The sequence below is a fragment of the Zonotrichia albicollis genome, chromosome 9 (genome assembly GCF_047830755.1).
Source record: "Zonotrichia albicollis isolate bZonAlb1 chromosome 9, bZonAlb1.hap1, whole genome shotgun sequence".
NCBI classification, from domain to species: domain Eukaryota; kingdom Metazoa; phylum Chordata; class Aves; order Passeriformes; family Passerellidae; genus Zonotrichia; species Zonotrichia albicollis.
In genome coordinates this window covers 27,170,963-27,192,918 of record NC_133827.1, presented here as the reverse complement: position 1 = coordinate 27,192,918, position 21,956 = coordinate 27,170,963, and the positions used below count along the sequence as shown (strand labels likewise).

The following is a 21,956-nucleotide window of genomic DNA, read 5'->3' as shown; positions in this document are numbered from 1 at the left end:
TTCTCTACAATGAAAAGCTTGATTTTTAGTGGATGGAAATGAGGTACCACATGCATAGTTGATGGATTCCAGGGTAAAACTATGTGTGCTTATTATTAGTTATTTCTTTCCCTGTGTTAGTCAGAAACCTCTCTGTTTTACACAAGTGGCAGGATGCCCTGAGTGAAGGAGTTAATGATCTTGGGTTCTGTGGAGGCAGGGGTTCCCTGGGGAGATGCAGGGGACAGATCTCAGGTGAGGCTGCACCCGGTGGCTGGTGACAAAGGAGAAGGTGAGGGAAGAGAAGGAGAAAGGGAAAGCCTAGCTTAGTACTCTGTGCTGGTCTGGATTGTACAGAATGGCTTTGTGTCCCCTTGTGGAATTGTTCAAATAACAAGGTGCTGTTATGACAAATATCTGATACTGCCTACAAGAGCATGCAAGGCTAAAGAGAACCAAGTGCTTGTGTTTTGCAAAATAAGCTTGTAACGTTGTTTAGCCTTGTTTAGCTGTATCCTGTGCGCTGTTAGGGGTATGGCCTTAGGGAATGGGTGGGAATGGCTCTGTGCTGTGGGGAACCAGGGCTGTAAGGAGGGGAAATGATTTATCACGGGGCTCCTCACTTACCTGCTGCAGCAGAACCCAAGCCTGTAGCAAGGGGAGCCTGTGCTCCTCCCTGCTCTTGAAAGGGAGCCACAAGCACCAAAGTTCTCAGCAGTGGCCACTAACTTAGTGCAAATCTACTTTGGTTGCTTCTGGCTGGAGTCTCCAGGCATCCTGAACTGATCAAAATGCTGAGTGCCTGTAAATTCACTTTTTGCCAACAGGAGTTTCTGGGGGAGTACGTGAATAACTGTAGATGCTCTAAAAAATAAAGAAATCAGGGGTACTCAAAATTGCAGAATTAAAGGATGCTTTGGACTTGTGCCAGCTTCTGAAATGGGAAGAAAGCCTTGGAAAAGTCATAGGAAGGCCATAATAATTCTGTGTTCACACAAGGGGCTAAATGACAATGTAGTGGTTTGTGGACAAAATGAATGCAGTGAGGGGAAGGATGCTGGTGTAACTAGGATGAGATCCTGTAACTGAAAGCTTAATCCTAATCCATATATATATGAGCTAGAGTTACATGGGTGATAAACTACCTCATAACCCCAAACCCTCTGAATCCCCCCCCCCCCCCCCCCAGAAAACCCTTGAGGCATGGTACTTTCAAGTAGTCTGATCTCCCCTTAACATGTTGTGAATCATCAGCCTGGCCAGAACTGCTGGCAGCGCTGCCTGGCCCCCTGAGGAGAGCTTGTGCATGCTATAAATGCATCTTTTCCCCCTTCTTCCTCCCCCTCAACATCTTAATTTAGTTTCAGGTGTCCCATGTTGCTCTCTTTGTCCCAGGCTCCCTCCCTCCCGGCACGTAACTGCTGTAAAACAAATGTTGGTGCTATGGGGGTGTTGAAGGGGGGCCCTCTGCCTGTCCTTGGCATCACTAGCTCTCTCTGGCTGACAAGCAAGTGTTGTGAGGCTCTGGGTGTGGGATTTTGGTTGTAGCAGAGTGGTTTGTGGTCACTGGGTAGAGTAGATGACGTCTTATGGTCTCTATTAATGTATTCTAGGATTACAGTTATGGCAAGTCACTACTGCAGGATATTTAGGGGATGTATAATGGCAGATACAGCCCTGTCTTTTACATCAGGCTGATGTATGGGTGCAGGAAGTGTGGAGCTGGCCCAGCTTTCTTGATGTTCTAATGTGTGCACAGTATGTGACTTAGTTTTGACACAGACGTATCTTGTGTCAATATCCAGCTGTGGGGAAGTGCAGGACTGTTGTTAGTCCGTGGTGTAGCTCTGTACTAAGTAAAACGGCAAAGAAAATATTTTCATCTCTCAGAATATTTCTTTTGGCCTGGTTCAGTAAGGGAAAGTATGAACTGCCTTTGGAAGTGGATGCCTGTTGGTACGGGTCGGTCCTGCCCTCAGAGCTAAGGCAAGCTGTGTGCATTTAACTGAAATGGCAGTGGCCATCGCAGTGTGAATGCTCCTGTCATGTTCTGACCAGCTGTGCCATGGTCCTCAATTGCTCATGGGCCTCCTTTCCCAGTCCCACTCAAAGGATGACAAGACTGCACATTCCTGGTCTGCTGCCGTTCACGCAAAATCTCCTGTTCCAAATGTGCTCAGTCCTGTCAAGTTTCATAGTTTGTGCTGAAGTTTTTGGCATTGACTGGATGGTACAATTCCAGTAGTGAGGTCAGCAGCAAAGCTCACGCATACGCAATAGGAATGAAGTGTCATCAGCAGCTGGGTTACAGAACACTGTGAGCTGGGGCATGAGCTGGACTTGTCTCTCCTGCTGTTGTAGCCATTTGCTGCTGAAAGCTTCATCTGCTGCTGAAATGTGCCCCCCTTCCCAGAGCCTTGGTTTCTGGCTTTGCTGGAATAAGCTTGTTTTTTAATTTGGGTTTGTTTTTTGTTTTATTATGTTTTTGTCAGCCTGTCTCTACTTCCCTCTGATGGAAGCTTTTCCTATTATGCTGCCATTTAATGAAGAAGCCTCTCTGTTTCTGGAAGATATATAGAATTGAATTAAATGGATTAGAAGACACCCTAGAAAATGTAGATATTGAGGTTTCTTCTTGAAAATATAATACAGCAAAGCCTGCTTTTGCTTTTTATTTCCGTTCACTTTTTATGATTCTTTCACCTATAGCAGCATTGAAGTTTTGTCTGTTTTCTCAAAAGTTAGTGGGACAGGCAGTTACATGTGAAATCCTACATCTGGGATGTTGCAGGAATATACCACAGGGATCAGCGAGTCTCTGATGTGGTAAGAAGATGATGATTTTGCAGGTAATACAGGATTAGCATTATTCACACTTAAGAGAGATGATCTGGGACTGTATCTGTTTATGAGACTTTTTCGCTTCTAATTTCTGTGGTGGCATTCCTGGCTTGTGTTCGGTAAAGTGCAGGTGAGCATATGGAACATGTGTGTACCTCCCAGTCTTCCCTGGAGCAGCAGCCAAGGTTGCTTCAGGTATTTAAAGGTCATTCCCCCTGCTGGGAATGCAGAGACTCCAGTCCTGAGCTCACTGTACCTGCCTGATCTGATTGCCTTGCCCTGTTTGCAGCAGACCTTATCAATGGTTATAAGCAGTGGGCACTGATTTGTGGCTTGATGCTTGTGGCATTGGCACTTGTTGAAATGATGCCAAAAATATTGTGAAATCTTTCTTTAAAACTATTTCCAAATGTCCCTCTGTGCCTGGTTCAGCAGCCCTTGGCAGCACAGCTGGGGTTTTGGAGCTGATGGTCTCAGTGATGCTCCTGTGAGGACTCTGAAGTGGTGTTTGGAAACAAGCAAGGTGTTCTCACAACCTGAGAGGTGGCTGCTATTTGCTCTGTAGCCTAATTTTTCCTGGAAGCTTGATGCCAGACATTGTTTCTAGATAATAAATCCCAGTGGGTGCATAGTTTCTGAGGCTGTGCTGTTTATAAGCCCTGCTTGCAAGTTTCCCTGCTTCTCTTGACACGTGTGGGTAACAGGGTAACATGTTCAAACAGCTTTTCCCCCAGAGCAGCGGTTCTGGTGCTGCCCAGCCTTGGGCTGTGTTGCTAAGTGTCCCTGAACTGAGCCATGCCCATGAGCCCTCTTTTTGGAGAAAGTCTCACTCTGCTTCTGTGGGTGGGCTCAGATGAGTGAGGCGGGGAAGAGGGGAACAGACAGCATGTGTGTCATGGAGCTTTGGGCTGGACACTGCTTGGCTTCATACAGGCATGCAGATGGCCAAGTGTTCACAGTAGGACTTCAGTGATTCTCTGTCTGCTCATCTGGAAGTTCAGTATTCTGATGAAAACCCACAGTTTGGGGCCATTTTTGGGCAAGGATTTATTAATGGATGGCTGTAGTGTATTGTTAGAATTTATTTCATAAAGCTCCACATCTCTCCTGATGTGCTGTGAAATACTGTGCAGGAGAGCTGTGTGTGGGCAAGATGAGATGATGTGAAGCAGGTGATGAAGGGCAGAGAGTTTCAAGTCCTTTACTGGGGCAGGTTGGATTTCCTGAACCCCAGGGCTTAATTCTGCCATCATATAACTTGTGCAGGTCCTCTGAAATCCATGAGAACTAAGATTGTGTAAGGTTGCTTTACCATAGTCTTTGAGTGGCTGCTGTAGTGTATTTCCACATCTTTATGAACAGTAAAACAACAGTGTAGCTGTTAATGGAAGTGAAAAATTGAAAGCAGCAGTATTGGGGTGTTGCTGCTCACCTTTGGGCTGCGCTCTGAGCACTGTTTTCCAAGACCTCATAAGCATATTCCTTTTTTTACAGGAATTTGTTAATATATCTGTAGCCTTGCACCTTCAATCTACTTTTAAATTTTATGATTGTAGACTGTTGCTAATTTCATGTATATTACATGCATCCACTACCACTAGTATACACATCAATTGCCTTTCATGTATAAGGAGCATTGAAAAGATTTTTCACTAAAGAGACGCGAGCTCTGGGTAGACCTACACATGTGTGATGGTTTCTGATCACAGCCACTGTGGTTTGGTGACATGTTTGCATGTGTTCAGCTGTAATGTGGTTTTAGGTGCTATTGGTGCTTTCAAAATGAGCTTCTAATCCTTTTCAATGTTCACATGCATATGTGTGTTAAAAATAACAGCATACAGTCAGTTAAAACAATAGTTTTCCAATTTTTAAAGCATATGGAAAGCCTTTCTAAGCCAAACACAAGCTAGCTGTAAGCACACAAACAGCTGTCTAGGCAGAAACTCCTGCAAGACATGTATAGCAGGACTGATACTACTACTGAACTCTGGTTTCATTAAATATTATGTCAGAAGGAAAAAATGGTAAGTATTTGAAATTTAAGCCTGAGTCATGTGGCTGCAAACGTCTGAAGTCTTACAGCCCGGTGTTTTGGCACTATATGGCTTCAGGATATCTTTTGAGGCATCAGAGTTTTGCACTCGTTTGCTGCTATGACTTTACAGCAGTCAGGAATCTTTAAAACAAAGCCCTGTGATTCCAGGAGGCTCATCTGGCACCACTTAACTCAGGCAGTTCCTTTCTTTCTACATTATTTATTCTTTGTAGAAAATGAATGTCTCTGGAGAAATGTTAATTTTGGGAAGCATTCTATGACCAAAAGAAAATCAAAATCAATGAGAGCTTTGTGGAAAGCCCCCTGGGAAATGATCTTCAGGGTTCACTTATAGTGTAATACTAGTTTCTGTTTATGAAAGTGCCAGCCTGTTTGATGACCAAGACAAAACATTTAAGCAGTGATTTCCTTGAAGAAAGGCAAGCTAAATAATTCAGTCTACTTCAGAATTTTAAGTGCCTGCTTCAGATTTTTTGTGTCCCTGGTGTCACCCAGCCGGACAGGACAGGACAGTCAGCAGTGGTGTCCCAGACGTTTCCTTCCAGGCATGGCTGTGTTCTCTGCAGACATGCCTTGGGTTGGTGCTGCGGTGTTGGGCTAGGTGTCCTCACCCTTAGAGCACTACTGTGTTTTGATGTATCTCTGTGCAGGCAAGAGGAGAGTCTGATTACCCAGAGACAGGTAAATGTGTAGCTGAAAAGTCCCTTTAAGCAATGTTTAGTACTTACAGTATTTTTTTCCCCATAGTGCTTTCATGTATAGGAATTGAACTTAATTGTATTTCGTATAATAGCTGGAAGAGTTACATGTGACATCTGAGCTGTTTCTGAATAAGTGTATCAGAATTCTTTGACCAAAGATGTTAAATGTGGATGATTGTACAAGTGTCCTGAGAAGACCTAATGTAGCATTTCATGATTTGTTTTTCCTGCTGACACCCTGAAAATACAGAGTGCAAGTATAAATCTTTGCACAGAAGCTAAAGGAAAAAAGAAAAGTTGTGTATTGCCAGTATTTAATTTTCTTTTAATGATGTTGCTTCTACGAAATTACACATAGCCGCAGAATGACTAAGTTGGTCTGGTAGCACTGACGCCTTGGCAGTTTGGTGACGACTTCAGAAGTGTTGGTCTTTGAAAAGCCTCCATAAGTGTTTTCATTGGGACCATTTAAATAAATGTCCCTTTCACAGATTAATGGCTGGTTTTGCTTCCAGGCAATGTGGGCAGGAGCATTTCTAACCTGAGTTGCTGCTGGTGAGTTTTGCTGACGGAGCTGTGCTGTGACCACAGTGCTGCTGGGTTTGGGACAGCACCGGGGCTGTCAGAGTCCTTGCACCATCACCCTTTGTGGCCTTGATCTGTGTTATGCCAGACAATTTTCAAATGTCTCCTCACATGAAAACATTTTCTCCAGATATATTTGATGGGAGCTGCCAAGAACACTGAGAGCAGATAGAAATGTAATTAAGTGTCCTGGTGCTCAGATTTGTGGCCACCTCTTTCTTCCCAAGCCAAGCTCCCTCTGGTTTGAGAGATGATTGTTCCATACATCTCATGTGAGGCTTGCAGGATGACCCCAGAGTAAGTTTACAAGTCTTCAGCTGGCTGTATTCAGCTTTGTTCAAGGCCAGGCTTTTCCAGACAGTGTTTTACCTGGTGGGCTGTGCTCTTGTGAAATCTTACCCACTCACTGAGTGTCTGGAGAGGAGTACTGATGTTCAGTCTGGTCCCACTGGTGAAGTCACTGCTTTGAAGCTCTTGCAGTGGGATCTGATCCAAACTTCACTGGGGTCAGTACTAACCCTGAGCCTCAAGAGCAGGGCAGGAAACCCATCCATTGGACTCTTACAGGAGATCCAGAGGGATTGTATAGTCTCATTTAAAATGAAAAGTTGTCTCTGCTGTGGAGCTTCTTGAGTAATTCTGCTGGCTGGAAGGCAGGTTTAGAGGAGTTTGGGGTCTGTGAGGGGCCAAGCCATTGTGATTGTGGCAACATCAAAAAAACCATCTGAACCTGCAAGTTTCTATCTCTCCTTTTCCTCCTGGAGTCTGGATGTTGAGGAGCAGGAGGGATGGTTGGATGCAACATTCCTTCTCTGAATGGCTACAGGGAGAGGCTCTCCAGAGTGACTCTCAGCTGCTCTGTGGCTTTCCTCAGAAGCCGGGGACCAACTTTCCTGATGTCAGGATTAATCTGTGCTTTCTGAACTGTTCATGGTGACACTGACCTGAAAATGGTAGTTTCTTGGGGAGAGAAATCACTCTTCCCTCCTTCCCTGTCATCTGCTTAAGAAAAACAGGCAAACTAAATATCTGTTAGTATTCATCAAAACTGTCCCATCCAAATTAGTATGCTGAACTTGGTTTCTAGTGTTGTGTTATGGAATTCTGTCCTTGGTTCTCTAGTATTCCCTTCTGCGGGGGAGAGGAGCACTGGGAATTGTATTATAGTGTGCTGGTTATTCTGGCTTTGGCTCTGAGCTGGAGAGTGAAAAGACAAGTGGCAAAATTGCTAGAAAAAAAATACATCAGACTTCGAAAACAGTGTTTTAATCCTTTTTCCTTCATTTGAGGCTATTTATTTAACCAAACCTTTTGCAAATTTTAGCTTTTCCATGTGGCATTTATTATATTTTTTCTGGTTTTTGACCAGAAAAGTACCTTTTGGAACTTGAGCAAACACCAGTTGGCAGCTCCCTGAGCTGCCTGGTTGTCAGGGGATAGTGTGGACCTCTGTCCCAGCTCCCTGCACAGTGTGTCAGCAGAAGACAGCAGTGAATTTTTTTCATCTTTCAGAAACTTGTCAGCTTAAGCATTTTTCTTTTTTCCCTAGTCCATGGGAATTTTCTGTGCCTGACTATAAATTTGAATCAGAAAATGTAGAAGCTTGAATCCTGTCCCAGTGCTTTTAAGAAGGAGCCCATACAGCTCAGATCTGTACAGGCTTCAGTTTTCACAGCTGTGCTCTGTTGTTTGGATTAGAATTAGAAGGAAGGATATTTTGAAAATTTTATGTCGGCCTCTTGATAGTGTGGCTGAAAGGCCCTATTGAGCTTGGTACTGTGTGTTTGAGAAAATCCTGATAGTAAAGACAGCTTTGGTGCCTCCTGCTAGAGTAGAGTGCTGGAGGGATGTGCAGTGCTGCTGAGGAGTGCTGGGTGCTGGCTTTTGCTGGTAGCTAACAAAGAAAAAACCCATCATTGATTTCTGAGACACCCAAAGCCCCGAGATGCTCCAGCCAAGGACGAGGCATAGGGACTGGCCAGGCCTTGAGCTGGGTTCAGGTTCACCCCTGCTGCTCTGGAACTGTGGATTTGTGGTCCTGGCTGTGCTCAGGCTGTGCTGTGCTGCCATCAGCAGTGCTCCTGTTGGGATAATGAGGGAGGTGGAACCCTCTCTGTGACATTCTTGTTGATGGAGCATCGGTGCTGAAGGCTGCAGAAGGGATGTTACTTTCTGAGATTGGACAGTTCACTTTGATAAACGAGTGTTAAATCACTCAGATTTAGGCATGCAGCCTCATCTCAGTGCATAGGATAGGCCTTTGAATCCATTAACTTTTATCTTGCCATTTGAGATGGCAATGTAACTTTTCTGTGGTTTATAAGGAATGTTAGGAAGCATTTGTTTGTGACTGACTTGTTTTGATCTGGTGTTTAGAGGCTCTTTTTTTCATTAAAGAGCCTGAAGCTTGGTGCTGGGACATGTAACATTTTCAAAGGGCAACGTTTCAATCTTGTACCCCTAAAATACAGAGTTGCTATGGAAGGAGGAGTAGAACAATTTGAAAGGTTGCAGGAGCGCAGATAGGATCTGCTGTTGCCTTTTCCCCACGGGTGGGTGTTGCAATACTCAGTTTTTTTTCTTGTAGCTGTTGAGGTCGTGTGTGACTCCTTCTGCCTGCCCTTCACAGTCCTGCAGCTTCTGGCTTGGGAACAAGACCCAGAGCTCCTGGGATTTAGCCCTCTCTGAAGTCTTGGGATTTTGTTTTCCTCAATGTCCATCATGCACAGAGCTCAGATAATTTCCTTGGGGATGTCCAGTTGGAAGTGGGGCTACCTGGTGTGGGAATTAGCCCTGTCAGAAATATCAGTCTGCTGCAGGGTCTGCCAGGGCACAGGGCAGCCTGTCTGGGCATTGTGGCCGGCCTGAAAGCCATCTCTAAATGAATGAGATGACTGCCTTTTGTAATCAAGGGTAGTGAAAAGCCCTGGCACTTCAAGACAGTGAAAAATACTCACTTATTCTAGTGATAAATTCTAGTTAGTGCTCATAATTCCTTTCCTGAAGTCATTCTCCCCATCCTGCTCACATTTAAAATGCTGACAAGTTTCAGGCTGCAGAAGTGGTGGAGCTCATCCCCCCTAAGGAAAAGTCACATTTGAAGAGATGCTGAGCTGCAAGTGTGAGCTGAAATGAGTCGTGGACAGATCTTCAATTGGAAAGAGCTGCAGCTTAGGGTTTTCACCCCTGTGACTGGACAAGCTTGAGAGGTTTTCTGAGCCTGGGACTGTGCTCCAGCAGGGCAGAGCATGGTCCAGCTGTGTGGGGCAGTGAGATTTGTATAGATTAAGATATTTACATGTGTTTGTCAGAAAGACAGAATCTGAGGAGGCTTTGAATGAAGTTAAGTGCTGTACATTGATGTAGTAGAACTTCTGAGTGTGGGAGGAGCAGGTCATTAGCTAGGGACTTCAGAGGTCCATGAGCAGCCTGGCATGGCTCAGGAGCCACATCTGCAGAAATCTTGCACTGAAATAGCTCACTTCTAGTTAGTTTAAATTACTTTTAGAGTGTATTTATATTGCTTTTTTCAAGTTGAGTTTTTATTTCTCTGCATCAGGAGTTATTCGTGCTGCTTACATGATATTTGAAAAATAGCCAGCTGCAGTGTGTGGCACTCACCAGGGAAGTGCCCATACCTTGTTTAAGTTTTCTGCACTGGGTCTGAAAGTTACAGCCTGACCTTTCATTCCTCTGTTATGGTCTGAGGGTGTTTTTACATGGATGTGGAGCTTCCCAAGATAAACAGAGTGAATGTGGTTTGGCATTTAAGTCACTGATGTCGTATCAAGCTAGAGAGTTTTAGAAGCCATTAATGTCTACAAGAGATGTTATTTTGTTCACTTGGGGATAAACTTTGCCCCTGTCTATATGTGGGTTTTGATTTTGGTCCACATTCAGATTTTTAGAGCATTAGTATAAGTCTAAGTGCCAATACTTATGCCAGTGGAGTTACACTATGTTTCTTTTATTATGACTGAGAAGCAACTTCATGTGTTTCTTTAAAAGCCCAAATGTTACTTGATTTTTTTTTTAAGAGTAGCTTTATGAGACAAGACTTAATGTCTAAGAGAGCTGAATTAAATGTTTCTGTACTCTCTTTTTGGAAAGAGAGTTGACCTGTTGTTGAGGTCATCCTGGAGCAGGCCCTGATGTTGTTTGGATAAGGGGCTGCTCAGTATCTGCCAGAGGAGCCTCTGTCACACAGTGAGTGCGCCGCCTGCTCATTGGGGCTGGGGGAAACTGCTTTACAGAGCACAATAACATCACAGCCACCCAGTTCCTTCCCTCTGTGGGGGGAAAAGGGACTGTGCCATAGAAGGATGGGAGCAGGGCCATGGCAGCTGCCTGGCACTGGGCTCAGAGCATCACCAGCCCTGGTGCTCCGTGGTGCTGCAGCTGCTGCCCGGCACAGCCAGGAGCCTGACACACCTCCAGAGCCTCAGGAAATATTTTCTACTTTCAGCCAAAACCCGTATTGCTTATTTGTGGATCCGGTTTGTTTCTGAGACCTTTTCTTCTTTTCGCATTTTCTTGTGAAAATGTCATGTATTTGTTTCTTCAAAGGGTGAAAAATACTCGCTTTGCTTTTTATTTTTTTTTTCAACGTTTCTCAGGAACAAACAAATGTTTCTTTTCCAGCATCTATCGTTACAAAACTGAAGTTAAAGAGCAGTCTGCCTCATCCTGGGAAAAGAAAGTATTGTTTTCAACATATTCTTACTCTCAAATCTATACATGTGCAGTCATAGTCTTCCTCATTTCCCAAAAAATCTGTCAGTTTTTATTTTTTTTTCTTGATTTTTAAACACTTTTCTGGGAGGTTTTTAAATCTGGTCTCCACTGAGCTCTGTAACTTGGTGTTTGCTTTAAAATGACCTTACAGTGCCGTGCCAGCACCATATTTGACTTCCCATGCTGGTTGTAAAGTAATGTAAGTTTGAGGGGTTCTAGATAACAGTGTTAGTCACTGCTAACAATTGCAGCTGTGCTGCAGAGCCCTCAGTCCAGACTGGTTTTTGGCTGTGCAACAGTTTCCAGAAAAGTTAGTCTTTGTAGTATCCCAGTTAGTAGGTCTCATAGGCAGCAGTAGTTTTATTTAAGGTAGAATTTTATTAAAACCTTGAGTTGGAACTCTCTGGCTAAAGGAGCAGGTAAAGGCTCCCTTTGCAATGCCAGTGGGATGGACTGGCCAGGGAGGGAACAGAGCTGTTGGGAGCTTTCCAGGAGGATTGGGGACTATTTTGTAACAGGAAGTGACGCAGCACAATTTGTCCATCTATTGGAGGGGGAGGAGGAATGACTTTCAAGCATATCATCGCCTCCTAAATGTAATCAGTTTTACTACTGGGAAGAAGATGGTTTCAGTGCTAGCAATGCCAAGGTGACTGGATCCTGTGTGCTGTATGGGGACATTTCCCTGCTGAGCAGAGCTGCCTGCACCAGAGTAACTCCCTTTGCTTTGCCTGGGTGATTTATAATACTTGGCATTGTTGTTGCACCCTTTGGCCCTTCTGATTCTTCCTGAGTATGGGTATGAACTGAGAACAGAGATGGTAAAGTCCAGATCTTCAGTAGAACAGGAAGCTGAGCTGGCAGTGCTCACCATTGTGCAGAACTATGCTGTAATCTTGTCTAAGTTCTCATAGTGTGTGCAGTAGTTTGTACAGGTCCAGCCTTGGAAAAAGGCTTTGGAAAAAGAATCTGGAGGCAGGTGCCTGCCTGACAGTGCCATGACACTCAGAGACCAGGAGCTGAGGGTTTGTGCCATAAACACTGTGTGGTGACTTGCTGCTGTGGTTGCTTGAAGCCTTACTGCACACTGCCTAAAGATCCTGGGTTTGCTTTAGGAAATACTTACTGCTGTTCTGCTTTGTACACCTGGAGGTCAAAAGGAAATGTGGTTTTTCTAGCTAATCATCTCTTGCCAGCTAATTGTAAGTAAAATAAAAAGGGAAAGCATGGAGTCTGGCCAGTGCTTAGTAATGTCTGAACCAACAAGTCTAATGTGGTGTTGCTTTTCTGACTTTATTGAACTTCTGTGGGAGTTTGAAGTTTTACCCTGAGAAGCTTATCTTCACTTTCACTGTATAGTTGTTCTTTAGGGTTTCTTTTGATTATTTTTTTTTTTTAATTCCTGTAAAGTAGTGGGTCAATATAAAGAATTGCTTGGGACAGTGGGTGTGAGATGGCTAAAAAAAATAATGGTTGTTGCTACCAGTACTTACAGATACTCCATGGAAGTTAACAGTAAAGGGTCTAATGGGTAGGATGCTCACTTATAGGGGTCATATTTACAAAAATCTGGAATATATATCTCCACACCCATGCAGTGTTTGCTACTGGAGGGATGTGTCCTCATTTGGACATGATCCAGAATCATCAGGGCACTTTGTCTGCTGGGGAGGCTGCCCACTCCTGCTGTGTCAGTGGGTGGTTTCTTGATTTTCTTCCTTGACTGTTTTGCCCTCTTCTCCTAGAGCATCCAGACTTTGGATGCTGTGTGTCCATTTGCTGAGATGCTGTATGGACAAAGGCTGGATCCTTGCCTGAGGAGCTGAAGAGTACAAGGAGAGCAAAATTATTTCAGTTCCCAACATATATGATTCAATTAACATCTTCTTAACCCTGTGTTAATGCCTAACAGCATGTGGTGACTAGTATAAATATTTATTCTTGGTATGTAGCTAGCAGATATGTGGTAGGATTAATGCTAAATTGTTAGCACCCAGTTTAAGTAAAATCAGTTTGTCAGACTGCTTCCTTTTGTGTTTTGTTGTTTTGGATTTTTTTTTTTTAATTGGCAAGAGAATCCACAAACAGGGTTCAGATGGCCAGAGCCTTTAGAATCTCATTACCTTAATTGAAAACTGTCACCCTTTGACATTCATAAATGATTTAGCTAGTACTTCATTTAGTCACTGGGGAGAAATGGAATTGAATGTTATAACCATCCTTCACTTCTAGATGCTAATGATAAACTACAGCCCACAGCTCTGAAGAATTAATAGCTCTTGGTTTAGAACAATATTTTTGTATAGTGGAACATCTCAATTCCATTATATTTGGTAACATTTCATTCCAAAATACCTTCACTTAGAAAAAAAACTAGAAGATGCTCAAAGAACATCCTCTAATGTTGCTCTTCAGCTTTTTACACCCTGCAAATGTGTTGCCAGTGATCTGCATCTTCTTTAGAAAAAAATCAGGCTGTTTTGTTTATGTTGGCCTTTCCTCTCTCACCATAGGAAATAAGTTGTTTAGACAATGTGTGGGGATTAGCTGTGTAATGAACTACCACAGTAAACAAGTAATTAATTCTCATCAAAACATATACTGTGCTCTGTGCCTGGGTTTTATGGTGTCTTCTGGAAAAGAAAATATTTTTCTGTCTAAAAAGCATTTCCTACCCAGTGACTATCTTGAAAGAAACAGCTTGAAAATGTTTCCTGGCTGGAGGAAAGGATCAGTACATTCAGTTTGCCATTGTGGTTAACATCACTGTGTGTTTTTCTAGCACTTCTTTTCCTCAGTTTTATGTACCTACTGTTAATAAATATAGGTACAGAAATTACAGTCTGTCTGAGCAAACTGACTTGATCTTTTCATTTGCTAATACTGATGCTGGGGTTTTGCAAAGGATAATCTGAGGATACAGGCTTGGCTTTGCTCCTGTTTGAAATCACTGTTAAAATATTGAAAAGTTTACTGCTGGATCAGGGGCCAGGGGGTCATGCCTTTTTTTTTTTCCCCTTTTCTTTTCCAAGAACTAGATCAGTGGGCAAAATACAGCACTAGTGTGTTGAAGGAGACAAGTGGTTGGTCAGTGCTCCTATTGGAGCTCTGTGAGTGGAGTGTGCTTTGGGCAATTGCAAGCTGGGGTTTAGCATGAGATGTTTCAGAGCACAGCCAGTGACAGATGGGTTTTGATGACCAGCTTTTGCCTTTAGAAACAAAAGTGTAGTGTTTATTTCAGCTTCTAAACCAGGTTAGTGAAGAGATGTCAGCAGTACCAGGTGCTGTGCAGCTATTTGTTTGCAGAGCTTAATGTTTTTTATGCTGTCCGCAAAGGAAAGGTGGGTTCGGAGGTACTGATATTTCCAGAAAATGGGCAATTGAGGTAGGCAAGTACTTATGTCCTCAGGATTTCTGCTCAGCCTCCCTGTTAATTCAGGTTTTTCTGCTGTTGGCTCCTGGCTTTGCCTGTTGCAGTTCTCCATGGGCCAGCACAGGGGTTTGGGCACTCTGCAGGTGGCATCTCACTGGCATCACTCCCTCTTAGCAAGCTGCCCTGCAAGCTCTCTGATCTACCTGTAACTCAGGAGGATGAAATTATTTCAGATTGCGAGTATCTTCTGAGTTTTCCAGTACTCCTTAGTTGTTTCCGGTCCTGCAGTTTCCCAGCACTGCTCAGCAAGGTCGTGTGTGTGTTTCCTAAGCAGGGGCTTCCTGGGCTGCTCTGCAGCATGGTGGTTTCCTTGGGTGACTTGATGCTGAGGTTTCTGTGTCATTTGGCTGTTGTATCATACTGCAAATGAGTGATTAACTTGTCTGGTTTCCTTGCTGATTCCCGGCAGAGCTGTTTGCCTTCTTTCAAATCATGTATCACTTTAGTCTGACCTCCTCCATAGTCTGGCATTTCTGTAGTGCCTCATTTACTATAGATGTGTGATTACATGCGATTTTCTGTCTTAAATTGTTGCTTTTTTAAGAGTTCGGTTTTATCTGTTACTGTTCCAGACAACATCTAAAACTGTGATTGAGGTGCTCAGAAAACTTGTAGGCAAATGAGAAGATGCCTAAATTTATTCACCCCTTGAACTCCTTCAGCTCTGATGGTTTCCATACTAACAGATACGTTGCAACTTTAGGTGATTGGGGTGAAAGCAAGAACTTTAGGGATGGTGAGCTCTGTGATACCAAAAGCCAGATTAGACAACCCCTGTGTTTTTTCAGTAGCTGTGTTCTCTATCAAAAATAAGTCTGAAATGTTTTCAAAGGCTGGGTACAGAGTGAGACCCATAAATAGATCCTGTAAACCTGCTCTTCTGAATTGCAAAACAATCCTCAGTAGTCGCACCTAGAAATGGTGAGCCCTTCATGCTGCTATACTCACATGTGAGGGTACTGCCATGAAATTATCACAGAACTGGAACTAAAGCAAGCTGAAATGGAAAAGCCATGCCAATGGAAATAATAAAAAGAGGAGTCATGCCCCTAAAAATACTGCAATGTAATTGCTATGAAAATCTGCACGTATTTACAATAACAAAGGTCTCATTTCTGCAAAACTTTGCCATATGCGTATTTTTACATACTCTGAGCAGCCCCCGGCGCCCACAGGCCTGTGCACTGTGAGTTAAGGGACTGAGGCCTTGCTGAGTGCTCAGTGTTTCAATGCACATGGATCTTTTCCGGAATTGAAAACATCTTTTATTCCCCGGGCTGAGCTGGCACCGGCACAGGAGGCAGTCTGCTTTATGTTTATCAGGCCGGGAGAAGCCCAGATCTTGTGAGCCAAGAACGCCAATGGTAACTTCACTATCTTCCACCCTCTTTTAATCTTTTTTAAAAATTACTTAAATATGGCCATTCAGGGAAGCATTTAATTCTTTAAATGTGGTGAGGAAGGTATTAATGAATTGACAGTGGAGGGTTTAACCTCGTGTCATCCAGAGCTTTGCTGATGGTTGTCCATTGCTGATGCTGTGTGAGGTGCTGCGGGAGTGTCCTTCCTTGTGTGGACCAGCTTCGAGCATGGAATCCCACCTTGCCAGGCTCTCCATAGCCCTCAGCACAGTGGCATGCTGTTTTGGGGTACCTGCAGAGGATTCACTTGTGGACTTTTTTTGGGGAATACTGCCCTGTGCTGTCATCTATGTGGAGTATATTCAGAGAGAACAAGAAGCCTGGTCCTGATGCATTCATGAAACTATTCCATTCATGTTAATTAGTTAATTTAAGTTGTGGTGTAGGTATGTAAAAATGGCCTTGGTAATTTTGGGCTTGGCTGAAACCCTCTGATCCAAGGCTATAAATATACCCCTGGCAGTCAGTGAAAGTTGAAAGGTTTTCAGAGGGTCTTCTCAGATGATTCTTTTGCCCATGTGTGGAGAAATGGGGATGTATGAAAGGTTTCTGAGTAGCTGAGAAAAATATAAAAGCCTGTATGGTGTGTTTTACCTTCAGAGTCTCTTAGTTATTAGAGTTCTAGGAAGAAAATTTCTTTCATCTATTTTGGCAGCTCTTTTCACTAACTAAATACCAGGTTTATTGCTCTATGAACTTGATAATTAGTTTGTAATCCATGTATAGGCATTTCATCCTGGTGGTTTTCTTGCAGAGAATAATTTGCCTTTTATTTGTTGAGAATGGTTTTTTTAAGTGAAAACAGAGCTCCCATTCATGATGGGCACAGCAAATGTAGTAAAACACTATCATAGCTGGGATTTGTTGTACACTATGGATTTATGTCAAGAATGTTAATGATTTGTTTATGAATAAGTGAGCCTGTAGTATTGTGAAACATTATCTGGCAGGGCTGCTGAATGGACATTTTGAGAGCAGAGGATTCTTCCACTGAATAAACTGTACATATTTGTGTGTCTCAAACTACTCATAAGTAAACTTATGTATTTTAAGCAGAAGTGTTTATTTAATGCATTATTATCAATGGTGCTCATCTGACAGATATGTATGGGCCACTTGATAATAAAGAAAGAGGTGGTTAAGTACTTTTTAAGAGCAGTTAATCTTCTTTTAGTGGGCTTTAGTTTAAAAATAAGGTTTTCTTGCAGAAAGCAACACAAATCCTTAAACAGAGCACTGTGATGTTTGCAGAGTCAGACTGGATCAGCAAGGTACTTTGATTTTGCAGTGTCTCACTTGAGTGTAACACCTAGTTCAAGAGAGCCACTTGAATTTACTGATAAAGTCACCATTTGGTTTCCAGTATGTTGTACAGTCTCAAACACACACCTTCCTGACAGAGACTTGGGGTGGGTTTACTGCTTTCTTCTAATGCCCATTTTCTTGGAAGAATACCTTCTGATGGGCAGGGGAGGTGGTTCATTACCATCTTACATGAGTCCAAAGATCAATAATTATCTCCCGTGTGTTGGTAGTACTTGACAGAATAGAACCACAGTTCCTCAAAATAATAATTTGGGGGCTAAATTGAACCTCATCCAGGTAATGGTTCCTTGCATTGCCTGTTACAATTTGCAAAGTGAAGGTGTTGGATCTTATCACTAATAGGACAAATCTATTGACCAACATCCAATGTCCAACAGAACAAAGTGAGAGCTCTGTCCCTGTTTTGGACTCCTTAGTCAACCTAATGTGGGACTTTCCATGCTAAAGTTAAAAAAATGATTGCAATATTTATCTTCTCTCCAACTATCTTTCCTCTAAGGAGTTTTATAGCTGGTTAAATGGGTTGTCACTCAAGTGAGATTCATGCATTTTTAAATGTTGCTAAGCCTCTTGAAAAAGATGATGCTGTAGCAGGAGGCTTTGCTGTGTGACTTCATGCAACATGGGCAGCTGAGCCCAAGGCAGAGGGATTCAGAGCTGGATTCAGAAAGTGTCAGAGGCAGTTGATGTTGTGCATCCAGGCTGCCGTGTGCAGGGTGCCTTAACTCTGCCTGATAAATTATGACATTTCTTGAAATAGTGCCCTGTACTTTTTAATGAGCTGGGCTATCAGCTCTGCATCAGTGGATAGTTAAAATGAAGCAAGAATTGCTTTAACATTAAAACTCTGCCTGGAGGACTTCTCTGAGAAATTGCTTATGATTATTAAGTGAATATAATACAGTGAGACAGCCTTCCTTCTTTGCTGTTCTTTTTTCTTACCAAGTACAGTTTTGGAAGTTGAAAAATGTACAGATGGAAAGTAATGTTTAAATGGGAATGGCTTTGAAAGCTGTGCAGTGCTCTCTCCCTTTGAATGGGAATAGGGAACAGAGGTAAGTCACAATATATTGAGATGAAACTTTTATAGATGAATTGGATTACCTTTAGATATGGTTTGATCATGTGCCAAACAGAAAAGAGGCTGAAGCCAGAGCACTTCATGTGCTGAACTGGAGGAGAATGTCTTCCAAACCCAATGGGCTGGGCCAAAATGAACCTTGCATTTCTCATTCCTTCTGCTGTGCATGCACACTTAGAGATAAAGAAATGGAAAGCCCTCTGTGGGAATTGATGAGGCAGCTGTGGGGCTCAGTCAGGCTGACTGCAACATAACCTGCGACAGGGCAGCAACACCCCAGGGTGTTTTATGCAGCCTGAGGCAGGTCAGAGGCCTTGCCATAGGTAGCTCTGCCAGGTTATCACTGAGATTTACCCCTGTCCTGCCTGTGTTATTTCTTCAATGGTGAGCATCTTGCTGCCTCTGTTTTCAGAATTACTTCCTGTTTCTTCCCCAGAATCATCTCTGAGATGCTGTTTCAGCAAATAAATAGCCCCCAACTCCAACCCAGCAGCACACATTCAGGGATGAAGGCAAAGAGGGAAACTTGGTGGAAGCTGATGAACTGATTTGTTCTCTACATAGACACTTGTGCCCATTTTCAACTCGGATACCACACCATTAAACACTGTTAAATATTGGCAGCTTCTCAGTAAACTGCATTTCTGATTTCTCTGCTGTGTAAGCAGAAAAGGCAATCCTAAATCTCCTTCAGGAATGGCTTTACTCTGCCAGGTTGGGAACATCAGTGAAGCCACCAGAGTCTTTTAATTTCTGACTATAATGGTGATAAAAGATGAAAGTGGAAGTGCTCATGTTGTTGAGCATGAGTTGGAACTAATCAGCTTCCTACAGATGCTACAGGGAAAATAGATCATAACACATAGCCCTGTTTCATGTGCTGGTTGAAGCTGTTCCTCTTTTAATCTTTATAGAAGGAAAGGAGCACCTTGTATAATATCATGGTTTTCAAAGGATTTCTAACATGTATTTAAAACAAATTATTTTTTAAAAAAATCTGTGTTTTAGCAGATGCCCTTGTCATTCATTTTTTCATTGTGTGTCAGTAAAACCCACGGTCACCCTCTGTGGATAACTGTAGCATACACTCCCCTGGCTTGAGCAGCAGACAGTGGTGGTAGTTTGGGTTCCTGTTTCTGCAGGGGGTCACTGTGGCTGCAACCTCTGATTTTCTCTGTTGTGCTGTGGATGACACTGAGATGCACATGATAGCCAACGAGTGCTTCAGGACAGGGAAACAGCAAAACTTGGAAACCTTGAATTGTGGTGGTTGCTGGATTGTACCCAGGAGAGAACTGGCTTTGTTGCATGATCAAAGGTCCCCCTCGCTCGTCAGCTGCTGGGAATGGAGCAGCCAGATGTTTATGTAGCCGATTGTCTTGTAAAACTGTAGAATTGGCTTGTGCAAATAGCTGTGCATGCAAAACTTGACTGATGTTATTTCAGAGGCTTTTCTAATGTCATCTGAAAATCTGTTCCAGTCAGACAACCTGGGATCCAAAATTGAAAAAAATCAAACAAGGATACCTTCTGTTCCTCAAGCCATCTGACACTAAAAATAGTATAGTTGGATTAAAGGTTGGTCTGTAGGAGGGGAACTAGTGGTGATTAATTGATGTGGAGTTAAAGTCCCCTCTGAAAAATCTGCGACTTCAGTTAACAACTTGCCCAAGACTTTCCACTTTTGAGGTTATCTGTTTCAAGCTTTGCTTCTGGACTGAAATGGCATGCTTTCTTTAAAAATGAAAATATTTTACTTGTGGTGGTCTCCCAAGTAACTTACCAACAGTACAAACATTTTTACAGACTTTCCTCTAAATAATGGTAATACTTGGAAGGCAGGAAAACAGCCATCTGTCATCGAGCTCAGAATTACCCCTCAGCAAGAGAAATGTTCATTTTGAGCGTTCAGCTCTGACTACTTTTTGACTTCCCAAGTGGAGACCTAGAGGCAAAGCCTTATTTTGTGCCCACGTGAAATGTTTTGTGCTGAATGTTCCTGATAAGGGTGTAGGCAGAGCAGCTTTGCAGTGGGCAGTGTTTGGGATCTCAGCAGCTGTAATGAAGCTCTGGGGGAGGTGTGTGGTGGTGAGGCACAAGTCCTGTGGAGCTGTCACGTTGTGCCCTGGCTGCTGGGTGGCTCTGCTGATAAATGCTCTCCACAGTGGTTCCCTTCTGAGGATGATGTTCCATCAGACTGGTTGGTCTTGATCATCCCAGCCGTGGACTGGTATTCACTTTAATTGCTTTCTAAATGACCCTTGCTTTACAAACGTAAGAAACTGCATTAAACACTTGGAGGCAGAGAGTTACTTTTAGGAAAAGTATTTGTGGAAGAAGGAAACTTCAGAGATTCCCTTGAAAAGTCTTCTGTGAGTTTTTCATTGCAAAATTGGGGCTGAGCAATAGAGAAATGTCACTAGAGATTCATATTGAATCCCTGTGTACATTCATCCATCTGCCTTGTATTTACACTTTACCTTTAAATGATTATTTTTTTTCTTTTCTTTTGGCTAAATTACTGTCCTTGACATCACTGAGTATGGCTTGGAGATCTTTCAAAGAACTGTATGGCCATTCTATATGCAAATACCTTAGATAAGCAGGGGTGAGAAGCCATCAGCAGGGCTGCAGCATGAAGAATTTAATGAAAAAAATGAATTATAAGATTGATGACCCTTGTGCTTAGTGGTCAGAATGTAAGTAACAAGAGCTGCAAATCTGGGCAGAAAGACATGCTATAAAAAGTATTATCTCAAGATTAAGCTATAGAGGACACATTTTTGCATGATAATCTGCTGGATTTATTTTGGCACTTATTTATTTGTGGTGGTGGTGGTTATGAAAGTGGAATTTTTAGCAGTCTCAGTATAATTATAGAGGTCTGAATTTGTAAAGCTGCTCAAACATTTTGCATCAGAGTTGAGTATTTTCTTTCAGCCAAATATATGCCTTTTCTTTATTAAAAGAAATATATATATCTTGATACTTTTTTCCTCAGAGGAATGACTAATAGGTATTCACAGGATTCAATACTTTAATATTTTATCAGAGCCCCCTAAATTCTTTTATTCCCTTCTCTTTCAGGGTAAATAATTTAGATTTCAGCTGCATCAAATTTGATAAAAACCACTCTTTTCACATCTGCAGAACTACATCTCTGTCCTCTTTGAGGGTTGCTGGAATAACTGCATCACTAATGTTTCAAAGTTAAATTGAATGGGGCAGAGGAGGAAAACAGTTGGGAAATGGTGGGCAGGCACTTAATTTATTTTAATTTTGTTGGTTCTTTCGCATCTGTTGAACTAGCTGCCTGACACAGGCAACAGGGGTCTGTAAATGTAGTGGGTATTCAGAATATTTCCATCTTGTACTATAGAAATATATTTTAGATCTGTATCTAGAGAAACTCAGGGCTGTAACATCATAGGTCCCTTTCCTTGAAACTTGATGTTCTATATTACTTCATTTGTTCTAAGCTTAAAATATGTTAAAACACTGCTTGCAATAATTGACAGGATTTGCATGAACAAACACTAGATAATAATAACTCCTCTCCTCCCCCCGAAACAACCCTCTCATCTACATTCCTGTTTCTTTTGCAGCTTCATTTCTCAAAGTTGAGCCCAAACTTGAAAACACAGGTTTTTTTTTTCTATGCAGAACTATTTAGATTGTAAAGTGGCTGAGATGGGATCATGTTTGTGGTGGTGAGCAGTCAGTGGAGGGGGGGAAGAAAGCTGAGATTGTGCTGAGAGTAAGGATGTTTCTCTTTGTTGCTGAGTGGAATTCTTTA

The 21,956-nt window shown here is 42.6% G+C and overlaps 1 protein-coding gene across 2 annotated transcripts in view; it reads left to right on the top strand.

Annotated features, from left to right (window-relative positions):
* PID1 (phosphotyrosine interaction domain containing 1) overlaps positions 1-21,956 on the top strand; it is a 94,955-nt gene that overhangs the window by 10,780 nt on the left and 62,219 nt on the right. The gene's annotated exons all lie outside the window — the stretch shown is intronic.